Below are 13,232 nucleotides of genomic sequence, written 5' to 3'. Positions count from 1 at the left end.
TCGCAATTTAAGTTCTCTCTCACGGATCTCTCTTAGTTTTACAATTGCAACCTCATCTTGCTCAATACGCTCTGATGTTGATTGTTCATGAGTTGGGAATGGATCAAGGTTTGTCCTTTGTGTTGTTTTTTTCCCATTTCTCTGGTTTGCCTTTTTCTCTTGTGCATATTGTTGGTTGTTATTAGCTATTTCATGATTGTTATGCAGTTCCTGCCTTTTAGGCCTATTTGTTCTTATAGTAGCCGTCTCCTGGGATTGCTCTGGGTTGTTTTCTTCATTTTCAGGCAATTCACAAGACTTTATAAATGTTTGGCTAGTATCAATCTGTTCATTTTCATCTTGAGTTGGTTCCAGTCTTTCGATTGTGTTGCAGCAGGAGTGGCATGTGAGACTGTTACCACTGATTGTCATGCACTCAGGATGAGCTATATCATTACAAATATCACAGATTTCATATTTATCTTCCATTATGATTGTGTCACATATATTGCATGTTTCAGGACTTTTTTCAGTCGAGTCATCATTACGGCTACTGCTTATTTCTTGGGTGATTGCTGGTACGTCATTGTGATGGTAAGACGTTTTACTGTTTGCACCTTTTTTTACTGGAGACAATACTTTTTCTAATATTTTCAGGTTGACATCTTGGCATATTCGACATGTGTAGTCTTCAAGTTCTTCCTTTTCTAACAATTCGATCTCCTTTGTTGAGAGGCGTTGGCAGTTGTAGTGTACCCAATGTCGGCCTGAGTTACAGAATGTGCTTTTTGTTCTACAATTCTTGGTACATTTGAAACATTGAATGCTGACTTTTTCATCTTTATCTGCATATTTTGGTTGTACTCTTTTTCCTTGTAGAGCTTGTTCAAGTTTGCTTTTCATGATCTCATTTAATTTAGTGATGGTTTTGTTCTTATCTCCATTATTCACATTTTCTATAAGCTTATGTATTTCCTTTATGTCTCTGTCGCCAAAATTTTCAGGATTTTTCCCATTTACCATTAATGTACAGGTAGTAAGGTACAGGTTGACTGTGTAGGTTTTGCCACATTTTTCTTTCATCTTTATAGTTATTTGCACCGTGGCATTTTTCGAACTGTCAGTTTCTCTTTGGATAGTGGCTTTGCCTATATTGCATGGCAATTCCTCGAAATAAGCAACAGTTGCATGTTTCAGAAGTTCAAATGTTGCTGCATCTGCTTTAATGACTAGTCCTCCATTTGTTTGCTTGTATTCCATGCTTGTGGAGCGCTGAGTTGCTTCTAGCTTTTTTAGCAGTGCTTTATCTACATTAAGGGAATAATTCTTTATGATCTCTCTGTGTATTTTTGCATCCTCTTTCCTTCTTACGACTTGCATTTCAGAATTGCTCGCCATTTTTATATTTGTTGTCTGACTTGGAGAAAAAAAAAACCCTCTTACTACTGATCAGCAAAAAGGTACGTCGTGGATAATCCCACTATCGACTGCAATTCACTGACCAGCAGTCTTTATTCAGAATATAATATGGGAGAGTCTATACGTACAAAGAGAATGTTTAAGTCAAGATTATTTCCTTTTTGATTGTTGATTTATGGTTCCCAGCTGTTTTTTATATGGTATTATGTCAGTATAATGGATGGCACTTTTTAACTCTTTAAGCTATGGTTTTGTTATATCCTTGTTGGAATATATGGGTCCAATGCACTAGATTACGATTGATCAGCAATAAGGTACGTCGTGGATAATCCCACTGTCGACTGCAAATTACTAATCAAACGCACTCTGTGTCTACTCGTGGCCTGAAGTTGTTATGGAAACAGCAAGTTAATAATAATATAGTTGGTATTGCTTTAAAGTTCTTGTTGGTATTGGTTTAAAGTATTTGTTGATATTGCTTTGAAGTTCTTGTTGATATTGGTTTTTAGAGTTGTATTCTTTATTTAAATTTAGGTGAAACAGTCGGTTTGCATAAGTTTGCCAATTTTACGCATCCAAACTTGAGCCAGGAGGGGATCTGGATGTACTCCGTCCTTGTATAGAGTAAAGTTGTACTTGTCTGCTAGCCTTTTGTGGCGATTTTTTGAGTTTTTGCTTTGGCAGTGGCTTAGGTCAACGGATAGTGAAGGTGATACAACTCCAAGTTCCTGATTTATAGTTTTATAGTTTATTTAGTTGGTAGATGTATCTGCTTAAGGCACTGTCTTGATTAATGAATTGGTTGGTATCAGGATGTTTCTGTTTAATATTCCACTGTTGAATTGAGTATGGAGGAGTTTCAATGAAGGTTAATTTACAGTTGGCATATGGACGTAGAAGTTCTGCAATATTTCGAAAATTTTGAGTGGCGGTTTCGACAGCTTCTTCAGGTTTAGGATGTAGTGTGACGTATCTTGTCTTTGGATCGAATGCTGTCAAATCGCATGTACCCAACCATATATATATTGATATATTATCCAGGTGGCCAATTTTATGGGCTAAATTTTGCTGTAGCCAGTGAAGTCCTTTAGATGTTGTTCTGGACTTTGCACACCAAAATTTAATGTGGTGGTCAATGCCTGGTTTGATTTGCTTTTCAAGGTAGTTGCCTTTACTGTCTGCAAAGAGTACAGGTGTTAGTTTCTTCTTTCCAGTTATTGGAGTGGTTGGCTGACGTAAGTATTTATTGAGTTTTGTTGTTGACATACCAGTTATCTTCACTTCTGGGGAAGGGGAAGGGGAGGGGGGACAGCGTTCTCTGCCAGACTTTACTCAAATTTAAATTTTAATTGAATTTACTAGAGAATAATTAGTTATACAGTATTTAGTTATATTTTTACAATAAAATTTAGGAAACAATATAGGGGAAAAGAGTTTGCCCTTAAGTAAAAATGTTACCTTGACAGATATTAACCCGGTAGTTCTACCGGCCCGTAACAATGGATATCCGAAAAATCGGTTATTTACACAAATTTATGGTAATTTATGGAAATATTTATATCATAAGATGTATTTCAATTAATTTATATGTTTTTAAATAATGTGTGTTGTCACAATTGCTTTGTTTCTACTTATATCACAAAATTTTCTTCTCAGTTTCAAGATGTCGTCTTCTTGCTTCGACCTCGTTTAAGCCCTCTTTTTGCCGCTTTTTTCTGCCAGATTTACGAGATTTGCAGTCCACACACAACTTCTTTTTTTTTATTTATTAAATAGGGCTATAATCTTAAATTATGTTTTCTAGATCTTTTCTGACCTAAATTTAAAAGTTTGTATCTGTGTAACATGTGTAAATGGAGCTTATATATTAATGTTCTACAAGCAGGCTCTATATGGGTGTTAACAAAAGCACATAGTTCACTGGTTAGAGAGGTACCACAATAATTCACTAGATGATATGGATTGATAATAACATGGATGAAGTCTACATCTATATCATGCATATTAATGTTAAGTAGTTTGATATATTGTTTTCGGAGAGATTTCAAGAGAGACATTCTTTCAGTTTCTAAAGGTGTACATGAAATCAGAAAAAGTGAAATGGTTTCATCCTCTTTGCCGCAGACTCTGCAGATGGCAGAAACCTCATTTTGATTAAATTTTGCTCTATTTGACTGCAAGATGTAATTGCCAGTTGCAAATCTGGTCCTAATGGGTAATTTGATGATGTCTCTACAGTTTGATGTATTTGTTGTAAGTATTAGATGTATTCTTTTTGTCTTATATTCACCAGATATTTATTTTAAGCTTCAGTATCTCTCAGAGTCTTTATTAATATTGTCATTCCAGTAAGTAGGTATTTTTTTGGTGATTAAACGTTTCCCTTGCAATTTTCCTGAACATGCTAAAGGGTTGTTTAAAAAATCCTGGCAGTCCAAAATGTCATATTTCAAACATATTTTCTTGATTTCAATGAACCAGCTATTACTTTGGTTTGTCTTTAAATGTAGTTGTCTTTCTGCTAGTCTCCATTCAATGGTAGATCTATCTGCTCTTGTAATATTTCCAAATCATGAGAGATAATGCTTTTAGATGTAGTTCAGCCTCTATAGGTAGAGATCCACTTGGAATATATACCGCAGGATCAGCTGTATTTTTGGCTAATGACAGTATTTGTTTTATCATTTTCTTATGGAATTGATGTATAGAATCCAAAATACGGCCAGATGGAAGTAAAATTTCAAGGCCATAGGTTAAAGTAGACATGACGTAAGTATATAGGATTGTTATAGCTGTTTCAGGATCCAAACCATCTTTCCATGTAGACATGTACCCATAAGACTATAGAGTGATCATGCTTTAGATACAAACATGTAGTCTGTTTTCGACATTGGTCATACCTACCCAGTCAGGATAGTCAGGAATATGGAGACTTTCGCTTCCATATGCTTGCGAGACATTAAAGTTGCACAGTTTTCGACAACCGATCAACAACTTACAGCAGTTGAGTTTTACATCTGTTGTAAGGCATCGATCCTAATTATAAATAAACATTGAACATGCAAATCTAAAGCCTCAATTGTCTCGATTGACATTTTTACCTATTATGTTTGTTTCGTTCACACATCGTCATCAATATAATGATCTATAATGGAATTTGATGCGACTACAATACAAATGAGAGGTTTAGCTTACTAAAACACCAGGCTAATTAAATCCACCTTTTTCTACATATTAAGAAAATGCCTGTACCAAGTCAACAGTTGTTATCCATTTGTTAAATGTGTTTCAGCTTTTGATTTTGCCGTTTGATTAGGGACTTTGCGTTTTGAATTTTCCTCAGCGTTCAACATTTTGTGATTTTACTGTTTTGTAATGAACATATCTATTGAATCAGCTGATATAATCGATCAACTGTTAACCATTCCTAACGACAATCCTATTAAAATATTGATCTCTGATTACGTTATACTGCATATGAGTAGTCAAGGATTTGTATAGTAATATTTGTCTTACTATACAAATCCTTGATGTAGTATAACGTAATCAGAGATAACTATTTTAATTATATTGCGAAACTTTAAAAATGTTGCCCTTAATTTTTCTATCATCAGGCAGCTTTATACAAGTCTTGGATTTAAAATAGAAAAAAAATCGTTCATGGTATGTCTATTTCATTGCACGGATGGTCAGAGAAGTTGTTTCTATTTTTTAAAGACCGAATTTTTTTTTAAAACCACCAGCTGTCTTTGAAATAAGTCATTATTGTTATGGGAAAATATATACTCCAATCCATCCCTTAAATGTTACCGGTTTCGTCTGATACAATTATGATGGGGGAAGTATTGATTCTTTTAGCTGTATATGAATTTATGAATGCATTGTGAATATCAATTTATATCGAATGAATATTTAGACATTTAACGATGATGACTCGCATGTTAACGTTATGTTGATAAAGCGCAAATTATTAATGTCCTATAGTTGAAAGGATTTAATGACTAAATGTCATCATAGTGAAAATTAAAGCGAATATGTCCTTTACAAAAAGCGAAAACGTTCCGTGGTGGGTTAAGGAGAGGATTAAAAGCTTAAAAGCATGTTAAATTTCCCTTCACATTTTTTTCTGGTTGCTGTCTTTCATATTTATGATTTTCGTGTCATAAATAAATTAAGCCGTTGAGTTTCTCATTTGAACTCACAGTGTACATTTTACATTGATTTATTGCTATCCGGCTTAAAACATTAATTCCTTTCATGCAATATTTCATATATTTTGGCATTACCCCAGGTCATCAATTTCTTAGACTGCTGATTCTTTCCTTATACTAAATTCTTTGCGATGTTCTTAATGATATTTGAGTCAGGGAGAACTATAATAATATATGACCTGAAATATGATTTAAAATAGTTGTGTATATTGTCATCTCGTTTTTGATGTTGTTGTTGCCTTGAACCAGTCTAATGAGTAAAACCCTTTCCAACTGATATTAACAGTTGTCTTTACTTATGTTGTCTTCATAACTGTCCCAGGTTAGGGGATTCAGTAATCAAATCACATTCTTTTGATGTAGATGTACCAACCAAGGGGCTATTAATCCAGTGGTTGGCAATGGTTACTGTCTTTCGTGTAATGATTTAGCATAAATCAGGCCTTTAGTTTTCTATTTTGATTTGCTGCCCAATGTCTTGAAAAGGACGACATTTATAATAGATAACTCTACAGTGGATAATCAACTCATGTAATTATTATACCTTATATTTTTATTTTTATATTCTCGTGTAGTTTTTGGCCGTGTTCTTTAATACGTGGCTTTACCCTTCAGCAACGTTTTGGAGGAATAATTTTTAGAGCAATCAATGCATTAATTATACTTAGTAGTTCATTTTCGTTGTTTTGATAAGTATATAAATTCTAAGCTAATTTACATTTAAAAGAAAAGCATGAAAGCACGCACCTGTTATAAGATACTGATGATAACTTGATACTAATATGATCTACCCAAGACGAGAACAAGTATAACGATCGTTCCGTTAAGTTTGACAGCAATGAAAGATAAAAAAAATTGTACCAACACTGGAGAAGAAAGGTAGGGTAGTGTATCCATGTAACATTGTAGCATAGTTCATCAACAGAAGAGTAAATGCAATCTTTAGCAAACAAACAATTGATATTCTCATGACTTTGGTTCTTATTGATTAAAGCAATATAAAAATAAATAAATCCACTTTAGGTACAATTCTCGATCTTTGGATCAATCTGCATAAATTCGAAACGAAACGGTACCTTAATATTTATATGTGCTTTTCTTGATTAAGCAATACCAGGAACGCTCAAACCAAAACATTTGATAGGCAAGGACGTATACATTGCAATACCCGGATACAAGTACGCGAGGAGCCATAATATAGAAAATCGTACCTGAAAAGATTCTATATTTTTTATTTTGACCCATCTGATGAGTTAAGCCATTCTCAACTGATGATATAGTTGGTTAGGGGAAATGTTGGAGCATTCAAACTAGTTTAACCCCACCACATTCTGTATGTGCCTGTTCCAAGTAAGGAAGGAGATTTTGAATGGTTGTTGCTTGTTATATTTTATAGTTCATGTTTTGTGCTGTTGTACCACTGTCCCATGATAGGAAAGGGTTTTGCGCCATCCAACTATTTCATCTCCGTCACATTTTGAATGTGGCTGTCCAAGTCAGGAGCCTTTAATTCAATGTCTGACGGTATTGGAACCTTAGTTTCTAATTTTATTAACTATCTTAAATGTTATAATACAATAGTTATGAGTAACAAGACGCTTCAAACATAGTTTAATTTAAGGTTGTCTTTCCTTATATTTTGAAAAACAAATATGTTAAAAAGATTTTAAACAGGATACATGGACGATAATTCTGATACTTTAGAATGACATAACATCAGTCACTGGTGTATTTGAATATGGAAAGCAAGAACAGACTGAATACTAAAATATAGCCAGTCATGAAATAACTAGACAAAGCAGAAGAGTTATTGACTGGTCGCTCGGGAAGACTTTCTGGTATTTCCTGATAAATGTCAAGCCATTTCAATTTCGTTGAATTCAGTTCACGACACTCAATTGGTAATCGGACATATGATGAATGTATCAGAAAATCACGAAACTCATCGGAACATCCGTACTCAGTCGTTTTATTGACAGAACATTCGATTCCCTGAATAACCAAGCTGAAACGAAACAAAACATGTACACACAAGACAGAAGTTCAAGTTTATAAGAAAATGATGATAATGATGATGAATTGGTGTTAAATATCCAGTGGCAAGTATTGCATGTATATCGAGATAAAACATATACTAATGTGATATGAATAAACAAGTTTAACAAAATTACCGAACTCCAAGGTAAATTCATAAAAGTAGTCCATAACAATTAGAAAAACAAACGTTAGACTTTATGCAGAACCTATAGAAAATCCTAAAATCACAAAAATACTGAACTTCGAGGAAAATGAAACACGAAAAGTCTCTAATCAAATAGAAAAATCAAAATTTAATCCACATCAAACGAATAGCCACCAACTTTCATATTTCTGACTTGGTACAGACATTTTTTCGAAGAACATGACGGGTTTAACCGAGTTTTATAGCTTTAGATAAACATCCTTATTGGGAACCCTGCATATGCTCAAGAATGACAATCTGTGTGTGAATTATAACATGCTTGTTAACAGGGTTACACTCCCCACCCGTACCCATCCCTCTAACTCGAGGCTGACCAGTTTTTGCTATTACTCTTCAATGACTCCTAGATACTATGTATTCGCAATGTTAACGAGAGGTAAAAGATACAGTAGGGACATTCCAACTCATAAGTCATAAATGTAACGAAGATCACCATGAAATACTACCCTAAATTCAGCGAAGTAACAGTAGGCTTGAAATGAAATTCATTTCAATTAATGGGTTTTTGTCTGTACCGTTATCTCTTAGTTTTCAATTAAAGTGGTCACAATGCATATCTAAATATGAACATTACTAGTATTGGCCCAACAGGCGATGGATGGTGTGCCATGGTGTTTTAATCGCTGAATTTAGAACCAACAGTTTCTCTAATTAATACATTAAATAACAGAAGATGGGAGATGCACTCCATAGTAACGGAAACCCAACGACAAAAATAACTAAAATACTAGTACGAGATGATTAGACAAAAGATAGATTAATTCAACACAAATGTTCACAAGTTGTGAATAAATTAATCAAAAACTATTAGTATCTAAGATTTGCCATCAGCACTTCAAACCAAGTTCTCTCCAATAATAACAAATAACGAGGTTCCTCTTTGGGCCGCAAAGTAAACATGTAGAGCGATTTAACTTTCTTTTAAATCTAAACCTCATTTTTTTCATACTTTTAGCTGTGTTTGTATCTTTTCAACATTGTCGTTTTATCCCCATTTGATTTTAAAATATTGCTAACAATAAATAGGATAATGTGCAAAAAAGGCGTCAAAATTTACCAGAGGTACCAGGTTTTTATTGTTGTACGCCAGATGCGCGCCTGTCTGCATATCATGGCTCGTTTGTACCAATAGTGCTCGACTCAAAACAGGTTGTGGGTTAAAATTAAAAACGTAGTTGTAGAGCTTTAACAAATAAACATTTCGAAAAATTGTAACAAATACACCTTCAGCAACCTTTACCTGCGGCAAACAAAATTGATTGTTTCTTGTAATTCAACTGTTTTCGTATGCATTACATTTACAAAAAATAAACATATCAAAGGTATTTCATGTCAATACAATACTAGTAGCTGACTACTGGGATGATAATACACTCGATGACTAAACATTCATCAGCAGTTACTTGGGCCTTTGGTGGTTGTAAAAACCCACTAAAGATGTCTGATGTGTGCGTGCACATAAACATCACTAAAAATACCAGGGATGTGCGTGCACATAAAACTCACCAGAAGATATCGAATCTTCAGAAAGAGGGACGAAAGATAACAGAGGGACAGTCAAACTCATAAATCGAAAATAAACGGACAACGCCATGGCTAAAAATCAAAAAGAAAATCAGACAAACAAAAGTTCACATTACACAACGTAGAAAACCAAGGAATAAGCAACACGAACCCCACCAAAAACTAGGGGTGCGCCGGAAGGATAAGCAGATCCTGTTCCAAATGTGGCACCCGTCGTGTTGCTTATGTGATAACAAATCCGGTAAATAGTCTAATTCGGTAGGTCACATTCATGAAAAGGAAAAGGGTTGTAGCTACGACGTAAGGAACATATCCGATATCATTTGTGAAACTTTTATTCCATAACGGTCAACCAACTCGTGATGGCGTCCGTAAAACTTACGGAGGGATGATTTCAACTTCACAATTTGGAACTCTTGGTTTAATAGCTTCCTTTGTGAACAGCAACCCTCTAACAAGAAATTCATGATAGGAAATGCAAGCACGGGAATATCATATCAATTGGGAGATATATACCCCGTATGCAGATGCTGCTGGAATCTTGCTACTCAGAAATGGAAAGTTCACAATTGGAAAGATGAAATAATCTTTTTCGTCGTAAAGTTTTGTTTTCAACCGACCCTCATTGTCAATTTCTAGATGGAAGTCAAGATATGAGGCCGACTTAACTGTATCTGTAGTTAGGAAGGTTACAAACGAACAGGTAGAGCTGTAAAAACTTCAACAAGTTATAAATATATTGAAGTATAACTTTCTAACATTATTAAACATTTAACTTACCTACAAAACCTTTGCCAATTCCAATCACCCATTTCTATATATGCATCCCATATAGTATCGGAATAGAACTGTGAAGAAAGACAATTCTGGTTGATATATGTTGTCATATCGGGTAGCTTATTTCCAATACACAACAAACCCTCTTCAAATACTGAAATACAAAGGCTTAATCAACAGTACATTACTTCATAGTTCGTATAATTCAACTTTTAACACACGAATGATAATTTTGTCTCCTGATCCTTAAAATGATTTTACAGGATTCACAGGACAGTTTTAAAATTTGAAATGTGCCAGTTTGGCTTGAGGAATTTATTTCCATGTAAGCTAAAATCATACAACTACCATAAAAACTCTTTCATTCCAAAGCATTCGTATGTTAATAAAAACGTGTACAATCTTTATTCTAACTTACCATATTGTTGTACGCATGTCCCAATTAGAAATGATTGATATGCGGTTTTGTCCATCAATTGTGGTCCATCACCCCGGTATTCTGGACAACTATCAGTTACATTCTCGTAACATTGGGATAGCTCGGTCATACGACTGCAATGATTCAATTAATATCAAAATCATGGTGGATTTTATATTGCTGATTTGTAATTTGATGTCGACTGGAAAATGTTTTTTTTATGATACTGCATTTTGTTCTCATTTCAATGGCAAGTAAATATTTGAATTATGTTTTAAATATTCATCGAAGTTTGACACTTTGTTAATTATCTTCGTTTTTTGCTTTAGTGTCTGTATTACTATTTTGGGTTTTAATCGTTTTGTTATTTGAATAATCTTGAGCTAAATATCTAGACATATAACATTTTGGGTAAATGTTTGTAAGATCAGATTACATTTTATAAAAAAAGATATTTTTAATATTTGATTTTTATTATTTCTGTTATTAAAGGTACCAGGCATATAAATCATAACATTCCTTCGTGATTTACACAAATTAACTTACCTTATTTTGCACACATCGAAATAGAGTTGACTTTCAAGAATAAATGCGGAATGATCCTGCCTCACACCTGCCTCCAAAGAACAATCCGTAATACTTGCTGCAGCATCATTGCATAAGCTATTACGTATACCAAAGCCAAAATACAATTCTGAAAAATAAACCAATAAAAATAACCCCACAATATAACAACTAAATAGCTTAGTTTTATTATATAGGTGTTTGAAGTTTTAAAACACAAGGTAAAACTAAATTACAAGTCAAATATTACATTTAGTTAATCATGTTAATAAAAAAGCAGATTTTAAAATAAAGTTTTTCTGTGGAATTGAAAAAAACTTCTTTTGGTAAAAATTACAAATCAAAGAACAATATATGAAATTAGTAACAAATAGCTTTAATATACAGCACATGCAATTAGACTTAATGTTAAAATACACTGAAAATTACATACCACAAAATATTATAATGATAACTAAAAGTAGTCCAAAGAAATGCATTGTAGAGGTGTAAATTTCTTTTGATTTATTGAAAGGATCATTCATTTTTATACAAGATAATCTACCAGATATAGAAGGCGTTATTTTTTATTGTGCAAAAGTAATAATCATTAATATGGGGAAAATTGAACAGTGAAACATGTAAAGTTAATTCATGAGAAATTAAATATCACGTTCATCTATTTTAATGTATGAAAAATAGCATAAATATTCCCGAAGAAGTATCATCTTTCATATTTCTTCGTTGATGCAAAATTTCAATAAACCACAAGTAATTTCCAGCCATACACTGTTTCTCCAATAGACACCACTTTTGATAGACCCAATGATGGTAGTGTTTTAAAAGTTTATTTAAGGTTTTCCCCTTTTTCAAACCAATCTTTCATTAGTTAAGAAATTGTGTATATGCTAACACAAAACGACAAGTTGTGGATTGCAAATACAATGAAACAATAGTAGAAACCTCCAATATCAGCAGTGCTTATTCCAGAGAAAAAGTTAAGGAAACACATACTATTTATTTATTAGGTCGTGGTACTACTGTATGAAATTTTTGAGAACAATGACAATACGTTCTTTGACAATACGCTTTTTAATACTTTGGCGCTCCGTAATGTTATGGACTATCATGAATTTGTTCAGTCTGAAATTGTGGTTTACTATTTCTATTGTCTGGTCTTTCAAATACTGAACATAACCTATTTCCAGACACGACTGTTTTGCTGAGTATTAATTCCCATTGCTATAAGACGTGTCAAGGTATTGTTTATCCAACAGTTATGTTTTAAGCTAGATAATCATATAATACAATTAATTATTACAAACACAATTCTATATTAATCTTCTTGTAATTATTATAAAATACACAATATGTACGTTTTTATTCTGTAGTTACACAGGCACTTGTTTCTGTCAATATGGGGTTTACTGTCCATACCCGTACAAAAATCATAAAGTAGCTTACGGAAATTTTCAATTTCTTCAACCAATATTTTATTACTTTCCCTTGCCCCTCTCACGAATAAACATACATTAGTCTGTCGGTAATTGATTTATCTTTACCCTTAAACAACTTTCACGTACCTTGAGAATACCCCCCAAACAGAATAACACACTTCAGATGAGAATTATTGTGTCATTTTGGTCTCTTGTGGAATTATTGACCTTTTTTTAACACCATTGGATTTGTAGTTCCAAAGCTTCCGGTTTACAAAGGAAGCAAAAATAACAGTGCAATCTGATTGGTCAAATTCATCTGGTTACCTCTTTATTATACTAGTTACTAGAAACCAGAAAAATTTGACCAATGGGATTGCACAGTTTAATTTACTTCCAAAGTAAACCGGAAACTACAAATTCAAGTCTGGAAAAAGGTCAATAATTCCACAAGAGACTAAAATGACACAGAAATAAACAAGTATAGGTAACCACATGACCTTCAACAATGAGCAAAACCAAAATCTCATAGTCAGCTATAAAAGGCCCAGAAATGACAATGTAAAACAATTCAAATGAGAAAAGAAACGGCTTTATTTATATAAAAAAATGCACAAAAAAAATATGTAACACATACACAAACGACAACCACTGAATGACAGGCATCTTGTCTTAATTTGTCA

The 13,232-nt window shown here is 33.4% G+C and overlaps 1 long non-coding RNA gene across 1 annotated transcript; it reads right to left on the bottom strand.

Moving 5' to 3' along the window:
• Positions 1-7,258: 7,258 nt before the first annotated feature.
• On the bottom strand, positions 7,259-10,740 carry LOC139486935 (uncharacterized). The gene is made up of 3 exons (XR_011655689.1): positions 10,571-10,740; positions 10,156-10,306; positions 7,259-7,614 (listed from the first exon to the last, which is right to left on the bottom strand). It is a non-coding gene; the product is annotated as an uncharacterized lncRNA (long non-coding RNA).
• Positions 10,741-13,232: the final 2,492 nt, after the last annotated feature.

This window comes from Mytilus edulis, chromosome 8, assembly GCF_963676685.1.
Source record: "Mytilus edulis chromosome 8, xbMytEdul2.2, whole genome shotgun sequence".
Taxonomy (NCBI): domain Eukaryota; kingdom Metazoa; phylum Mollusca; class Bivalvia; order Mytilida; family Mytilidae; genus Mytilus; species Mytilus edulis.
The sequence above is the reverse complement of the archived record's forward strand: the minus strand, read 5'-3'. Positions and strand labels throughout refer to the sequence as shown.